Source organism: Ahaetulla prasina, chromosome 1, assembly GCF_028640845.1.
Source record: "Ahaetulla prasina isolate Xishuangbanna chromosome 1, ASM2864084v1, whole genome shotgun sequence".
NCBI lineage: Eukaryota > Metazoa > Chordata > Lepidosauria > Squamata > Colubridae > Ahaetulla > Ahaetulla prasina.
In genome coordinates this window covers 178,093,174-178,101,816 of record NC_080539.1, presented here as the reverse complement: position 1 = coordinate 178,101,816, position 8,643 = coordinate 178,093,174, and the positions used below count along the sequence as shown (strand labels likewise).

Here is an 8,643-nt window from a genome sequence, read left to right as displayed (position 1 = left end):
ATTAAAAAAATATGGAAATATGAAAAACAGAAAATGAAAGAGTACCATGGGATAGAAATTCAATAAGAATTTTGTAGTAACAAAAGCCTATAATTCACTTTAATTTTTTTCTTTTTTTAAAGTTTTTTATTTATAACACAACACAAAAAGCACAAAACACATAACGTACATTCCCTTTTTACAACTGTTTCGTGTTAGGTGATAATCCTAATATTTACATTTTCTCCCAATTCCCTTTATAATATTTATATCCTTCTTGTCCCACTGTCCCTTATTACTCTATAATTCTGATCACTTATAATATTAAATTTGTACATTTTATATGCTATCTTACATACATCTTGCACTTCCTGTTTCTCCCCTTTCATCACTATTCATTTTTTCTAGTCTCCAGCCACTTGTACCTTTTATCTCATATTACATAATATTCTGTATCTTCCTTTTCTTTAATTTCTTTTGTTAATATCTCCATCTCGGCACACTCTTAAGATTTTCTTCATCAGTTCTTTCTCTGTTGGTGTATTTTCTTTTTTCCAATTTTGTGCATATGAAATTCTTGCAGCCATTATGATATGTAAGATTAAGTACTTTATGTCTCTGGTATAATGTCTGGTAAATATTCCTAACATGAATGTCTCTGATTTCCAATCAATCGGTTGGTCCGTTATTTTTTCAAGCCATTTTTTGATTTTGGCCCAATACTTTTTTGTGGCCAGACATGTCCACCAAAGATGATAGTATGTTTCATAGACCTTATTACACTTTAATTCACTTTAATTTTCAATCAGACTTTTCAATATAATCAAGAGATATTTGCCACTCTAAACTTACTAATTAAGTATCAATATTACTTAAGACTTATATAATGCCCCTATAGTACTTTACAACACTCTCTGGGTGGTTTACAGTCTCAGCATATTGCCCCCAACAACCTGGATTATTTTATTGACCTCAGAAGGATGGAAGGCTGAGTCATTCTTGAGTCCTATCAGGATCAAACTCCAGGCTGTGGACAGACGTTGCCTGCAATACTGCATGTTAACCACTACACCATCATGGCTCAGTGCTGATTGAAATTGCAATCTTACCGATTTCAGATTCTCTAAATTCTGTTAAGAATGGCAGTCTTTCAATGTGTAATAAATGGCTAACTTGACCAGGACTTTTTTCTGAGGGACACTCAAATTAATAGTGGAATAACCTTTCCTCAGAAGTCCAGAAAATGGCCAGCTAAATTCCAGTGGAGCAGATTATATATATATATAGGTGTAGATATATAGAATGTTTGCAGTGTGCCTAACATAGCTGATAGACTGGGCTGAGAGTTTGAAGCATCAGTAAATGCAGACCAAGCTGGTTTCACAATAAAAGCCGTTTTTCAACTCAAGGAACAGCTAAATAGCACAAGTGAAACCCTCAACTAAGAAAAAACAGTGATTTAAAATCTATCGCGAGATTTGTTTCACTCAGAACACTCACAATGGCAATTCTGAGGTTTGAACATCCTTGAAGTGAAAACATCTTCCATATTTCTGTAAAACAAGTATTTTCAACCTCTGAATGTTTTTACTTACCACAAAGAATTTGGGTTTAATTACACAGCACATTAATGGCTTACCTTAAGGCTTCCAACAGTCTAGATTCTGTAAATATTGGGAAATGGAGACTGTACACAGCCTGAAGTGTGTTCATTTGCATTCGAAGACTTCACTTGAGGAAGAGATCTTGGGATAAAGGCAGCTTGTTTCAGTGGTGGGATTCAAGTAATTTAACAACTGGCTCTCTACCCTAATGATTTCTTCCAACAACCAGTTTGCCAAACTGCTCAGTTAACAACCGGTTCTCCCGAAGTGGTGCGAACTGGCTGAATCCCATCACTGGCTTGTTTCTAATGTTGCTTCATCCATTTCAATGTCAAGAATTTTCTTTCTTGGATGGAATATTTGGTGTATGGAGATCAAAAGGCTCACCGATTATGACATTTTTCACATTATGTATTTGAAGCTGCTTCTGGATACTTTTTGTAATGTTTCAAAATCAGGGACTTTAATTTTGGTATTTGGCTTGCATTTGGATTCTTCACTTTGTTCAAAACAGTTTTGCTGCCTGGCTTCATGGCACCTTTATTTCCTAATCTATTAGAAAGCTATAAATTACATAGTTCTTCAGATCTAACTTGAATTCAAATGTTCTTCCTTTAATTTCTCTCTCATTTCTGAACTGAAAAAATTATTCCCTAAATTAAGGAACCATCTCACTATAAATTGCAAGGGTGGAATTCTGGCTGGTATAGTTTTAACAACTGTATATTTCACAATTAATGACATTTTAAAGCAAACACTAGTTCTTACAAGCAAAACAGAACAGAACCTACATTTAGGAAAAAATAATGATCTACTATTAAAAAGAAAAACCAAGAAAAGTATTTTCAATCATCTGGGGCTCTTTCCTGTACCTGGATATAACTCAGACTAAGGCCATTATCTATTCTACAAGAAACAAGATGTCAAGCACCAAGGAAACCAAGAAATCCAGGCAATTCAAATAAATATGAAGTTTACTGCTAGCTTAAGCTCTCTAAGAATCTGAACTACTAATAGTCGATGCAAATTGGCGATAGAGTCAATGGAAATCAAGGTGGGCTGGACTTGGATCTCTTGTGGGTGCAAAGGGACTCGAGCCTGAGCCCTCCCTTGGGCTCAGTCTAGTCATCTCCTACATAAGGGTTCTTTTTAGTTTTGTTTTCCATCAAACTTATATTCCTTTTTTTGTACCTAAGAGATTTAATAACATTTTTGTGCAACGCTCAATATGCTGATTTATGTATGCAATATGTAACCACTTAAGAGAGAAAAGGTAATTTGTAAATAAAAGATACGTGTCCCAAAGGTACAAGGTGAGAAAACCCTTAGAAAGGAGATATAAAAAGTTCAAACATATTGGATTTGGTATATATTCTTTAATTGATCAGCATCATTCGAGTCATCAAGCATCTAGACAGCATGTCCATAAATGTACCATGTAACAGTTTGTAGCATCCCATTATTCTTAGTATGATCCTGTTAAGGGTCAACTGAATATTCAAGGGGCATGTTTCCCACATAATTAATTTTCAAATTATTAAAGTTCAACTCTCTGCCAATTCTTGTCTCTAGTTGGTCTGATCTGGTTCGTATCAGAATTTCACATTCTTGCTTGTTACTCCAAAGAATTTAGAAACATTAATCAAAGACACTCTTTGTTACTGAAAATAGTTACTCAAAGGGCCCCGCTTCTCCTGCTCTTGCTTCTCCTTGCATCAGAGGCCAAAAATACAAAATAAAAAGGAGCTGTAGTGAATAAAAATGGTTTAATAATCACTAATACAAATTTTCAAATTACCACCAAGTTAATCATTCCTGGCAAAAATATTTATTGCTAATGATGGGATTTGGCTACTGTCAGTCAATTAATTTCAATCACATTATGTCAGTGAAGTCACTTTACCACTCAAGAAAATTACAAAAATTTTCTTGTATCCTGATGTCAGAATGTAAGTTGTGGCATTTAGTTCATGTCATCACGTGTTAACAGAACATGAACATAACCGCAAGCTAAATAGGTGTCTTAACGCAGTGCCTCTATATAGGAGCCAAATTCCAAACTTAGGATAGTGTTCTAGTTAAGAGTTCTGCCTCTTCCTTTAGTAATTTCATCAAGTGTTCATCTGTAAAAAAGAAAAAGAAGACAGAACATATTATGTAGAATATCAATGTATAATTTGTCAGCCTTTGTTCTCCATATAATATTCTAAATTTTTGAAAGCAACTTCATGTGCCTAATTGTCCACATCAAATAACCACAATTATAATTACAAAATACATTTTCACTTACATACAATTAATTATACTATGGTAGGAACTATCATTTTGATTTTAAAAATTTACAAAAATTGGACAAAAAGGACATTGGAGCAACTGGAAGAATGTTAAATAGCTTAGAACATCATCTATCGTAGAGGTAGCCAACCTTTTAATACCTACCGCCCACTTTTGTATTTCTGTTAGTAGTAAAATTTTCTAACCGCCCACCGGTTCCACAGTAATGGTGATTTATAAAGTGTATCGTCGTCTGCGCATGCCTCTCGCGCATCGTGGATTGGGTTTGGGGGGCGGGCGGGCGCCAGCTACCAGCTCTGCTTGTCTGTTACAGCTGGGTGGTGTGGGGGGAGATGCGCGAGCTATTCTGGGACAAGGCTGTTTTGTTTGCGGTCACACTATAGTGCCATTTAGTTTCACTTACGTAACATGAACTAAACTTATGCGTGGGCAATACAAATAGTATATTTTCAGAAATTTAAATTGTCACGGGGAATTTTATGAAAACCTAATGAAAATGTTTTTAAATAATACTATGAAAAATTTTTAAAAAGTCAATTTAATTTAAAAAAAGGAAAGTGCTTCAGTATCGGACAAAACCCCTACTGCCCACCATGAAAGCTGGAACTCCCACTAGTGGGTGGTAGGGACCAGGTTGACTACCACTGATCTATCTTAAGAAAGCTGAAGACTATTTCTGTAGCTACAGTGCGAGCAGTGAGGGCAGATTGACACAATAAAGGCTGTACTACCAGCTCTTCCAAGATATTTGAAATTCCATCCAGTAATTTAAAAACCACAATATCAATGTATTAACAATTATTAGCAAACACCTTAAACATGAAATCATACATCTTTAAGAGTTTTCATTATAAGTTTAAGCTAAATACATTTACACCTTTTCAAATGTTTACATTAAAATATAATCATGCAGTTTGTTATTTTCTCATCACATGCTATACCTATCAGACAATATTTTGTGTGTATGTACGTATGAAATTTCTCAACATCAGAAGCTAATTTTCATTCTGCTTAGAACTGCAAATCAAAACAAATATTTAATTCTTATTGTGTGACTTCTTTTTAAAGAAACAGACCAATAAGAATACAAGATCACTGAGCTTAAAAGTCATTGTTAGGTATCTCAAACTAATGGCCCTTTTAAAATTTAAAAAAAATGTTTTGGCAAATATTTCCCATATTTAGAATATAATTTTGGAAGTAACAAAATCATAATATTAATTTTAACTGCAGAAATGGTTAGGGATTCTGTTTATATAAACAAATATAGAGGAAAGTACAGCCTAAGTAGGATCAGCTTAGCTTTCCCTGAGTCTTTTTGCAGGAGATAAAAGCTTTTGCAGGAGATAACAGCTTAAGCCTGTTTTATTGCCAACAAAAGATGATGAACAAGCAAACCACCTTTATTAAATTATGCAAATTTGGGGTATATAAAAAACTTGCTCACTTTTGCTTTATTAAAATAATTTAAAAATAATATTCAGGGTGGTTATTTTTTGTTGACATACCACCAATTACTGTTCTCTAGCTACATAACTGCCATTTTCACTGACATATCTAAAACCTAAAGAAGGGAATATTTCAGCAGGAAGAAGCTCTCAGCCAGCTTTGCCTATGCTCAGAAGCTATGTCCCTTCTGCCAATGTGGGTAGGGTGGGCTTTGGAGTGACCAGTTCCTGGACCCATCCCATGAAGTGTTTTAAAGTGATAACCAACACCTTGAAGTGTACCCAGAAGCAAACTTATGCTTAGTAATACTATATATTTTAATTTCTTCACTAGTGAAAGGACAAAGGGGTTAATGTTTAAAAAAATCCTTCATGTTTTCCATTCCTATTAAATTATGCATAATTCAATATTTCTTTTCTAATGAATATCCCAATATCTCAAAATAAGGCCTCTTTAATGAAGAGAAATTTAATTCATGAGGAGTTAGCGTGGATGTTCTAATATATGGTATATTAACACCGCACACACTTGATTAGCTATTGGAGAGTGACTAAGACGCAGCCTCTTTCCCTTGCATTATAATTATAAACAAGCACAACTCTAATTCTCCCCCATCAAGATTGATGGCAATGCCAATGGTTCCCAGTCAACCATTCATGTTGGCCAGATAGGTTTGATAATCATCAGAAGCAGCTTCAGATAGCCAATAGGACAGAGATAAGAAATTACTATCTGCCTGAACAGCAACTATTGTAAAACAGCAGGTAAAGTCCATGAGTTATATTGAAATGTTGCCATCCTGTCCCTTTATGCACTTTATTTTCATACATGAAATGTGCAAATTGCATTACGGGTCAAACTAGATGTTCTTGACTTCCACAGTCAAGGGCAAAAATAGCCTTCTTTGTTGAAATGCCAATTGCAAAAATTGTATGTGTATTAGAAAGAAGCATCAGGACAAATGCAAGAGACATGTACTTAAGTTGCTATTATGCCGCTTGGGGGATCTGTTGAAGTGAACATCTTTTTTGCTGTTTATTTAAGCATGCTACAAAAAGCAAATTAAGTCACAATGTCCATTATGAGAATTTTAAAAATATTTCAATTAAATTGACATTTGCTAAAATGTCCAATATCCTAAGATAAGAGCAAAAGGGGATTTTATTTCACTTATATTTCTAAATTCAATCAGCCTTTGAAAAATAAACAGGATTACAAACCTAAAACACCTCTCTGCATTTCTGCAACTTACTACTGTTAATTTCAAGAGCAGTTCTTTTGAGTTATGCATAGTGCAATAAAAAACATGAAATATAATACCAGTGAATTCCAAAATGGCAGAATTTTACAAAATAATGTGTAATAATGTGGTACATTATTTGCTTTATTGCACTTTGTAGATTACCTTTCTGACATTAATGCCAACAGTTTTCTCTCCTTGTCCATGTCCATTTCTCAGCTCCGTAACAGTCGATATCAGATTAGGGCCCACCATTTTCAGCCAGGGTGGATGGAATAATTTCCAAAACCTCTCCATAAGCAGGAATGCAAAAATATTCCACGCCACTTAAACCACATGAATTCAAGCATAATGCCAACTCTGTTTCTGGTGCTTCACCCTGTAAAATTAGCGCTCTGAAATGAAAATTAAAATACAGCTTGAAATGTAGCTTTAAAAGCAGGAATGTTGGAGTATTTCTTCTGAAAACATATATAAGCATTTAGCAATTTCATATCAATTTTCAATGTATCTACACATGGGAACTCAATTACTATTAAGCCTCTGCAAAGTATTTGAAAGTACACTATCATGAGAATACAGAGAATATCAAGAAAAGCTGAAAAAAATATCAATAAAAGCTGCATCTTCAGGAAAATTTGATATGGCTGTATCAAAGGGTTCCTCTGAGTGTCTGAACATGCAGAGTTCCTTAATTTTTTGGTCCAGCAGAAATGCTGTCTATGAATGCAGTTGAAGACAACTGGTAGAACTCTAAAGTAGTTGATCAAGTCTTCCTGAAAATACAGGTAATCTTCAATTTACAATTCAATTCACAATTGAGCCCAGAATTTATGGTTACTAAGTGAGCAGTCACTGTTGTTAAATTCGTAACACGGTTGTTAATCTGGCTTCCCCATTGACTTTGCTTGTCAGCTGCAACCATCCTAAATATGAACCAGTTGTCAAGCATCCGAATGTAAATCATGTGACCATGGAGATGCTGCAACGGTCATAAGTGTGGAAACGGTCATAAGTCACTTTTTTTCAGTGCCGTTGTAACTTTGAACAGTCACTTAAATGAGCTGTTGTTAAGTGGAGGACTACCTGTAGTTGATTTACTGCTTTCAGAATGTTTTTTTCTGCTAATGCATTCTGCAAAACATCTTTCAAATCTTGTAAGTCTTACAAGCACAAACTAATCACACACACCCCAAACTCAAACCTTTATGCTGCCCGACCCTCTTTATCTTCAACAAGACTCTGAGCGAGCTTCGGTTCATTCCAACAAAAGAAGCGGAGGGCCGAGGGTGTGGCCTGGATGCTTTAGGGACCGGGAGCCCCTGCCGAAGCCCGCCAGATGTCAACGGAGCGGTCCACTCATCCTCCCCGCCACCCCCTTCCCTATAAAGACAGTGGGATGTCCCATCCATCACCTTTCCCCGCAGAAATGTTGCTGAAGCGGATCTGAGCGGGCTTATCTTTATCCTGGTAAGAACTGCGATTGCCACCGGAGTTGCGGTTCCCTGCGGCCGCATTCAGAAAGGCCCCCTTTGTGCTTGCGTTCTCCGGCATGTCTGCGGCCGGATGCCCGCTCAGTCCTCCGATGGAGATGGATTCTTCTCCCCCGGTCCTGGAACCTGCGCACCAACGCTTCCCCAACGCCGACCCGAAGCTTCCAGAACACGCGCGGCACCAGTTGGGAGAAGAAAGGGCCTTTCTACGGTTCCTCAGGCCGTCGCTGAGAATGACGCTCCGTAGAGGGCTGTCTTTGTAAGTGCCTGATTTTTCAGTTAAACACAGGAAAGCGTGAACGTTTTTTCAAGTAGCGATCTCTGAAAAAGAATAAATTTCGCCTGTATGCATAAATGTCTTCCAGAGGCTGAAGCCGAACTATTTTAAATAGCGCCCGAGAATAATGCCAAACAGCGAATAAGATAGGCATCAAAAGCCACAGGCTTCAGTTTCATTCTTAATTGCCCAACAGTTCGAATGCTGAATTCTCTTCTGTTGATCCTGAATACAGTTGGAAACATTAATTTAATTGTACCACGAAATGAAAGAGCCTTGCTAAAAGTAAGGAGAATATTCATAAGA

The 8,643-nt window shown here is 36.3% G+C and overlaps 1 long non-coding RNA gene across 1 annotated transcript; it reads right to left on the bottom strand.

Annotated features, from left to right (window-relative positions):
- Positions 1-2,939: 2,939 nt before the first annotated feature.
- On the bottom strand, positions 2,940-8,218 carry LOC131198272 (uncharacterized). Its single transcript, XR_009155043.1, has 3 exons — positions 7,983-8,218; positions 6,733-6,962; positions 2,940-3,706 (listed from the first exon to the last, which is right to left on the bottom strand). It is a non-coding gene; the product is annotated as an uncharacterized LOC131198272 (long non-coding RNA).
- Between the last annotated feature and the right edge of the window lie 425 nt (positions 8,219-8,643).